The sequence below is a fragment of the Aythya marila genome (genome assembly GCF_965140915.1).
Source record: "Aythya marila genome assembly, contig: HAP1_HAP1_SCAFFOLD_221, whole genome shotgun sequence".
In the NCBI taxonomy this organism is placed as follows: Eukaryota; Metazoa; Chordata; class Aves; order Anseriformes; family Anatidae; genus Aythya; species Aythya marila.
In genome coordinates, this window is record NW_028137545.1 from 277,158 (window position 1) to 286,209 (window position 9,052).

The 9,052-nt window shown below is 42.0% G+C and overlaps 1 pseudogene across 1 annotated transcript; it reads right to left on the bottom strand.

Moving 5' to 3' along the window:
• Window positions 1–484: 484 nt before the first annotated feature.
• On the bottom strand, window positions 485–6,602 carry LOC309890730 (zinc finger CCCH domain-containing protein 11A-like; annotated as a pseudogene). Its single transcript has 8 exons — window positions 6,549–6,602; window positions 6,229–6,348; window positions 5,326–5,449; window positions 4,693–4,895; window positions 3,934–4,053; window positions 3,370–3,428; window positions 1,516–1,570; window positions 485–993 (listed from the first exon to the last, which is right to left on the bottom strand). The product of its transcript is annotated as a zinc finger CCCH domain-containing protein 11A-like (transcript).
• Window positions 6,603–9,052: the final 2,450 nt, after the last annotated feature.

Below are 9,052 nucleotides of genomic sequence, written 5' to 3' on the forward strand. Positions count from 1 at the left end.
AAACAGACTGATTCCAAGTTTGAGGATTACAGAGTTGTCTGGAAATGCTGCTGGCGATAGGATTTAGACTGCACTGCAGCTCCTACCAGCTGCTGAAGGGTAAGAACACACTCAAGAGGGTGGCACACGGTGAGTAACAAAACTTGTCAGAATTATCAGAAATTGTACGAATGTATGTGTGTCTTCACAGAGGACTCACCTGTACATCAGGTCCAGAGGAAAGTTTAGGAAAAGGCCGGTTCAATTCCACTGCCTTCTTTTCTTCTTTTTCAGGTGCTTTAAAAAAAGACAAAAAAAAGTGTTGTCAACGGCAGAAATAAAGAAAGCTGGGTACTTGTTTCCTTTGTGCATTTATTTCCTTGTGTCCCATGAGAGAGAGAGAGAGAAAGGCTACAATGTGCAAGCCATTCAGCATTTATCCATGAAGCAGATCCTGAGCAAACTGAACTTGCTCAATATGGGAAGCACCTCACTGGGGCAGGCATTAAAGCATCTTATTACCTGTTAGTTTTGTGCTCCATAAAGATTTCTGCTCTGCTGGGGCAGGTCCGGGTTGTGCTGAGGGAGCTGGCACATCTCCTTCACTCTGCTGCATCCGCAGAGCTTTCTCACGCTTTATTTCTTCCAAGGTTTTAACACGCACTTCTCCTTCCGGCTTGACTTTTCCTGCCGGCTCCTTCGCCTGCCCTTTGCTGGGCCCGGACAGAGCGAGCTGCTTCTTGGACTCACCCTGAATTTTGCTCTTGCTATGGCATTCTCCTGCTTTTTTCTTCTCTTCTACCAAGCGATTATTCTTTTTTTCGGACAAGGCTTCAGAGAAAGTTTGGATGCGACCTGCACGAGCAGCTCTTGCCCCTGCGCTGGAATCTTCAGTTTTACCATGCCCTTCAGCCTCGGCTTTGGCTTGAGTTTCGCGTCTCTGAAGAGCTTTCTCACGACGGATTTCCTCCAGTGTTTTCACATGGATCTCTCCCATCGGCTTGGCAGCCTTCCCTGTCATCATCAAGAAATGAGGAGAAGCACCAACATTTAAAGAGAGTCCAGCAATATTTTAAGTCTCCAAAATTTGTCAGAGCACTAAGGAAAACTCATCTTGAGCGTTCCCAATAATGCATCTTAGAACAATGCAATCCTTAGAACAACATTCTCCTCCTCCTCTGAGCCACTTGTATTTTGAAGACCAGCCCTATCCAGAGAGAACTGCTACACAGAAATGCTGCTTTACTTTATTACTTTTTCAGACTGCATTTCAAATTCCTGCTCCTGGCAGTGGTTCTATTCTAATTGTACGTAACGGTTCACAGAAGCAGCTAAAAACCTCGACAAGGCACAAGTAGAAAATAAACACACACCTAGAGCCAGAGTTCTGATAGTGGCTGTCAGAAGAGCTTCAGCACTCAAGCAAGAGGCGTCAGTTCTTTGTTTTCGTTTAAATTAGTTTGTAGGGATGTATGAAAGCAGTCCAAGTTCGTGGAAAGGAAGGAGGAGAAAGCATATTTAATATCTAGCTGTTACCTCTCTCAGTACTGGTCTGCTTAGGAGGTAATCCCAGCCTGTCCTTCAGAGACTTGGGAACTCGAACTGCAAAACAGAAAAAGAACGAATTAGGGAGGCTGCATAATGTCAACTTCAGGTTCACATTTCAAAACAAGACAGGAAAGGTGACTTTGAATCCCAGTGATTACGACCTCAGCCAACATGCAAAAAGAAACATCACTGGAAAAGGACAAACAGAAAGACTAAATACGAAACCCAGGAATCCAATCCAGATGCCCGTTTAGTACCTGTCTCTCTCTTGGGTGCTTTGTCAGCATTTCCCGGAGCCTCTACCTTCTTCCCCAGCCTTTCAGCAAGGCTGCGCTTCACTGGAAGGCTGCTTACATCATCTTCAGAGAAAACAAGGAATATTGTAAGAACTTTTCTTTGCAGGAAGGTTTGAGAACAGTCAACAATAAGCTTCTCTTTTTCAAGCATATTTTCATAGAATTGCCTTTCAGCTGCTAAATGATTTTTTTTTTTTTTTCCATTTCTGCAGTCAACACAGATCTCCACTGCAATGTATTTTCCTTTCATACATCCCAAATACTCTTTAATGCAGTCATATATAGAAGGCAGCACCTACGTAACAGCTCGTAAAAAGTTCTCACCCGCGGAGGCTTTCCGTTTTCCTTGTCTATCAGCAAGATCTACTCGAACCACAGGTTCCTCCCCTAAAACAAAAGGGAATTTTTTTTTCTATTTCACAGAAACCAGTAGCCAACAGAAATATTATCCTGTTAGCCCATGTCCAAAAAACCCCAGTCAGACACTCTTTTGACAGCTAAACCACATAAACTCATATTTTAACTATAATTAACATGGAAAAAAAATATTAATAGTCTCAGTGCTTGCTTCAAATTCCAGCTGAGATAGTGGAGAGTGAATCTGAGTCTGCTTGACACCTATACTTTGTGCAGAACAAAGCTGCATAAGCAAGCAGAATATTCTTAGGTGCAAATGCTGAGAAATATTCCTTTCTAAGGTGAATGTCTACGAGTAAAAGTACTTCCACACTTTTTTCCCTTTAAAAGGCATTTGCACAGCTCTAAACAATTTATACACAAACTCCTGTCATACTGTGTCCACACCTGCCACTGTACGCCTCTTTAATGCTTCAGAAATTGCTTCTTATATAGCACTGGCTTCTACAGCTCGCTCTTCTCGTTACTCTTCTGGTTTTCAGTTACCCCCCTATTGGCATACTGACACTTTTTTTTTTCTCTCCTGCCACTGCACTTAACCTGAGCACCAAATCTTTCCAGTACAACCAGGGACTTTAAGCATAAAAGCACGTTTTGAACAGAAGGCAGCACCAGAAGGCTAACATGGGTGAATTGTTTTAATTATTGCTTAACCCTCCAGTTTAGGAGTAATGAAATCAAAACAAAAGCATTCATTATTACCTTTCTTGGAAGACACTGTCACAGTTCTCACCACTGTCCGGACGTTTTCCTCTTCTGGAGCAGGAAAAATCATAGAATCAACGGGACGAAGAGAAGATCTTGAAGAACCTTCTGTTCAGAGCAACCAAAACGTAAGGAAGTTTACCCAACATAAAAAACTATCACAAAGAACAAAAAACTTTAAATGACTTGTTACTGTCAAAAATACAGCAAGCAGAGCATGTAAAGAAGAGAGGTGACTAATTTGCCTCTGGTTGCCCTTTGAACTCCCATTTAGAATACCAGCTGGCTGAGAATCAGGTTGCTTTATGCCCCCAGCTAAAAATGGAAGTCTGTCCCTCAAGCAGCTCCCAGTCACCATCACCTGCCGTGAACAGGATAAGAAAGTAGGCAATATTAACTCACCACCGTGTCTCTTATTTTTTTCCTTCATCTTCTGCCATTTGATTTCCTCAAGTGTTTTTATTCCAAAATTCAGATTGCCCTCTGAAAACAGGAAACAGTTCATGAGACAGGCTTAGAGGCACTCACTGAGGACCACAGGTCCTCAGGCTTCTTAGCGCTCAGGAACTTTCTGAAGTATTTCGAATAAAGCCTGTCAACACTCCTCACAAGTGAAAGAGCCATAGAACCAATGGCATTTTGCCCCTCCTTTCATCCTTCAGGGTTCAAAATGTAGTTTTAATTTTAATCCATTTACACGATATTAGATCCCTCTATTGTTAGATATGGCTTATCAACAGTGGTTGCAAGGCTGCACGTGCAGCCATTTAAACTCCATGCTGTGGCCCTGTTTTGTTCTCCAAAAGTAAAGAAAAGGAGTTCACCTTTCTGACCCAATGGGCACATGATGGTATTAATGGCAGAAATGAGATCATGGAAATAACCGACTCCATTCAGCACCCCTACATTTTGTTGTGTTTTTACACCACGCTGCTTTTGACTTAACTGTCAAGTTCTTCTGATTTATCCTACTAAGGTGCTGGCATACCTTGTTTAGTAGTAGTAGAACTGCCTTTCCGAGTGGAAATCACCCGTAATCCATTTTTGCCTTCCGCAGCTGGATGCTGGACGGGAGTTTTAGTTTCTTCTCCTTCCTCAGAAAGTTGGTCTGAAGGGGAAAAATCGATTCAGTTATGCATAGACCAGGTTGGTCATGATTACGTAGCTCATGCAGTGACACTTCAGCCCATGGTTCATATAAAAAACTTTGTTGCTGTTTTGTTTTTTTGTTTGTTTGTTTGTTTGTTTGTTTGTTTGTTTTTAAACAGCTACACTGACCTGATGAACTCCTAAGTAGAATACACTAGGACAAAACATCTAGGACTCTAGATTCTCTCTGCAGCTTTAACTACTACACAACACATTGCTCTTCAGACAGAAAAAAGAAATTTCCTTCCTAGTTTCACATAGAACTTTACACAAAAGACCAGCTAAAGCCAGGAGTGGTTCTAAGCTTTCCTCCAACGTTTCAGCTTCTGTCCACTGACTGCCAGACAAAGCCACCAGTGACCTGGCCAGACTGCCTGCCCTATTGCTAGTCAGACCTCAGGTCATCTGTGATTTATACATTCATTTACAGCACAAATTCCTTCAAGAACCAAAGATTTAACACATTCATTTACAGCACAAATTCCTTCAAGAAACAAAGATTTAACACATTCATTTACAGCACAGATTCCTTCAAGAACCAAAGATTTACACAATCATTTACAGCACAAATTCCTTCCAAGAACCAAAACATGCTCACCATCATCATCTTCATCATCATCTGCAGCATTGATTACAACTGGAGGGTGTGTAGGGCTTGGGACATTTTCAGAGTTTTCCACTTTCGTCACCCCCTTAGCTGTGGAGAGGGATTTGACTGGACAGAAAGTTTGTTTTGCTGCAGTGACATCTGAGCCACTTTCAGATCATTGTCCGCGCACTCAGGCGGACTTGGCAGTGTAGCTAGAGGAAGAGGAGGATCATCGGTAATATGGCAGTTTAAAACTTTGACCACAATGCAAAGAGATGGTAGCAAAGGCAGATAACCCGCACAGACAACGAGTTCAGCATCTCCTTTTGCCCATCCCATCACTGCTTACGCCGTGAACAATGACTTCCCTTCGAACAACAACACATCTCCCTACCACCCAGCAAAAGAGGAAACAACAGGAAGCAAACTGCAAGGCAAACATCACACTAAGCAAAGAGAAGCTGAGCACGAAAGCAGAAAACAAACACCAGCAGTACACTCGGTGCAGTACACCTATGACTGCAGACCTTTTCCTGCACTCACAAATGAACAGTTACCTGACGCCCCCTACAGGATTGGCACCCACTAAGTACTACTCAAAATTAATTCTTCAGCGCATAAAGAAAAAGGACCTAAACTCACTCTTGCTTGGTGGTAGGAATTGTCCATCGATGTAACGTCCCTTTGCATGATGAAAAGCACAGTTGGCTTTCTGACAGCCTCCCGGCTGGTTCTCCCAGTAGCAAGGAATCTCACTGCGCTTTTTCTGAAGACAGAAAGAAAGAAAAGCTCGTGATAACATGCACCTGAGGCTTGCAAAGAGATGCACAGCTCCAGATCGTGACAGCTGTCACAACACAGTGCTGAAACATCATTCCAAAGGTCAGTTTCTCAGTTAAGTGTAGTATTTCTGGGCATATTCACAAAGTTTGCATAAGCTGTAACCACTATGCACATTTAGTTTGGTCATCACTCAGTTTGAGAAGACAGGCACTCTCAGACATCAGTTGAGGGTGGCTTAAACTAATACACCTAGGATTATACTAGGATTATTCAGAGGGAAAAAGAACATCTGAAATTGCCTAGGTTAACCCTGTCTAGAACTACTTCTTGGAGACTTAGTTCTGCTGCACCTTTAACTTTCCCCACTTCCTACCCCAGGCAGCTACAACAGCGTTATCTGAAGGACTGTGGGTCAGAAGACACCTGATAGTTCATTATCAAGCCTGCTCCCATGAGGATAGAACAGCCTGTTTATTACCCCCCTGCTCCAGCAGGTTTTAGCAGTCTATTTAACAGCTATTCTGCATCTCTTGAGAAAACTGTCAGCATCTAATAAAAAAAAATAAACAAATATCTTGCTAAGACATACCTAAGGCATTGATTTTATTTCCCTCTGCTTCCTCCCACCCCCTCTCTTGGTAACAGAAACCAGTATGATTTTGAAGCAAACAAATCTATCCTGCAAAAGCACAATCAGTACACCTACGGCACTGAAAAATGCTTTTGTGGATTTATTTTGAGAACACATTGTTAGGCACTCACGTCAATTTCCATGTGTCTGAATCGGCAGACATTCCTGAAACAACGACCCTCCTGCCACAGCTTGCAGACCGTCTCATTGCCCAGAGCAGCTTCGCAGTGGCGGTAGGCACATTTGTCTCCCTGGAACCAAAAGGAAACCAACAAGGAAAATAGAGTACAGCCTCAAAAATGGCCATGCTGCTGCCTAATGGTGCTACAACTGAATTCACAATCTATCTGGTTCTCAAGTTAACCAAAGACCAGTGTGCTTCCTCCTCCTAATCTACTCCTTCCTGAAAAAAAGGGGGAAAAAAAGCAAAGCAAAGGAAAGCCAGCCATACCTTGCTACAGGTAGAATAGAAATAGAAGTAGCAATCGTCTCCTTGTTTAGACATGCCGACGAGTTCTGCTAACAAGCTCGGGTTCTCTCCACAGGGACTTCCTCTGCTCTTGGAGAGAGCTGTCTTCACCCTTGCTTGGGCTGAAAGTCTTCTACTGGCTTGTGATCAGTGAAATCTTCTTTTTAAAAGTAACCCGAAAGAAAGTAACAAGTGAAAAATAATGAGGAACGGACATTTTTCCAGCTTTCTTCAGTTAATCAAATCAAGTTATCAGTCTCTCAAAGAGAGCAAAGCCTTGAAATCAGCTGTTACATGAACTAACTAAATATTAAAGTTCTGTAAAGCTGCCAGGAGCTTTGTCAGCAAGCGTTCTCTTCCACATCCTCAATAATATGACCTGGAGCACATCTGGAAGCCTGAAAACGGAGTCACTCCTTAAAAAACCACCTGATGATACATGCAAGTCAATAATCAACTATGGCTACAAATAACTTCTCTAGAACACAGTTAGGACGCATTAAACAGCACGTTCCAGGCCCTGTGGGTCTTCGATTTCACCTACCTGGACAACCTCAGCAAAGTTATCGATCTTCAAAGGCTTCCAGTTAACTGCTCCTGTAGGCCGAACCAAGACTGAATCCGTGAATTAATAATAAAGGGGTAGGAAGAATTTTCCTCCTCACTTTGCCAAGGGAACCTCTCATCCACAATTCAAACATAGGATGCGCTTTTAAACAGCTTATAACTAAGAGAGGAAGCAAGTCCATTTGAATGCTCTCTCAGACTGGATGCAGCCAGGGTTAGTTAGCTCTTCAAAAAAATAAAAAACAAAAACCAAAACAAAACAAAAACAAAAAAAAAACAGCGCATTTAGAGATGAACTCGTGATTCAAAGTGGCTGCAAAAATGAGGCTCCATCTTCCACAGCCGGACAATTTAACTTTTTTTTTTTTTTTTTTTAATTTAAAATTCAGCATGTTCCAATCTCTGGTCTTCAAGATTTCTTCACCTATTAAGAAAACACAAAAACCTTTCCCCGTCTTTATTACCTGTACAGCAAAAAACATACCAGTGCATCTAAAGCCACAGATGTGCATACGCATACACACATCTGTGTTTATACACACACGAGGAGGGAGTGAGAGAAAGTTAGCTAGAGCGACAGTGAAAATCAGAATTTTTGCCTTTTCGACACAGAGAGCGCGTAAAAATTCTCTCATTTTGAGGGAACTAGAAAAAAATGGAGGCTCTACAAAAGATTTTGATGAGTATGCCTTCGAGGCCGATGCTTTGTAACATGAGGGATCTGGGGGCCAGCACACAAATATGCATACGGATGTACATGCATACAGGATAAACATATCTATGCACACAAGCGTGCACAGTAGATGTTGTATGATCTCCATATCGAGAACAACTCGTAGCCCTGATCAGACACGTAGAGTTGCAATCAATTAACAGCAGCAAGACAGCAGATCAAGGGTACAGCAAGCTTTGAGAGGCAGGGGAATGCTCACTTTACCAGTGGCACGGCTGCATGATACCAAGGATTTTGAATTACTTTGATTTTTTGGAAGCAATTTGGTTTTTCTTTCTGCGCTGTAGCAAATACCACAGGTTTGCCATCACGTGCTGTTCCCTAATCCATATATCCATCATCATCCATTGCTGCAGGATCATGAAAGGTTAGAGAAGACGACTTAGGTCCAATTTAACAGCCAATGAGTTTTCGATGAGCAGAGCTGCAACAGATTTTATTTCGCCACAAGCATTTTTTTTTTCTTTTTTTCTGACATGAAGCTAGAAATTTTGATTTTTTTTTTTTTTAAAGACACTAAATGTCACAAAACCTGCAACCAGACCAGATAAAGTTCAATTCAGAGTGATTCTGAATCCTTTCATTAAAACGCTGCACATTTCTGTGCAAATTATTTCTGACTCTTCTGGACAAAAGTGGATGACATAGTTCTTACAAATTAATAATAAAAGGTTGGAAGCTTTTACTCACACGAACACTAGTGAATTTTCCAGGAAATATTGTTTTGGCAGGGAATTTTCCCAAATCTAAAATAAAGAGAGGAAAAGTTGGGTTCTCATATTAGTTACTGCTTTTGACTGCTGGACAAAGGGAATAAAAACAGTAGTTAAGTGCAAGGTTTCCTTCTCTTCTTTAGTATGGATAGGAATCGTCACTTCGGACCTTTAGCACCTTCAGAAACACACCCAGTGCCATGCAGGTTCCTCTGCAGCTACTTCTAACAATTACTGGTGCTCCTTAGCATGGAAGTTTGACTCAAAACACTCTCCAGATTTAGCTCTTTTGACTGCCCAAGGAGCTCATCATTTTGCTTGTTGCCTTCCATTTTCCTGAACAGACCGGGAACGCTGTTCAGAATCTGAATGGATCTGGTCTAAGGAATGGGAAGAAAGCAAAACCAACGATACCTTGCAGTATTCCAAATTCCAAAATAGCAGTCTCATTTTAAAAAGGACCTCAAAAGCTT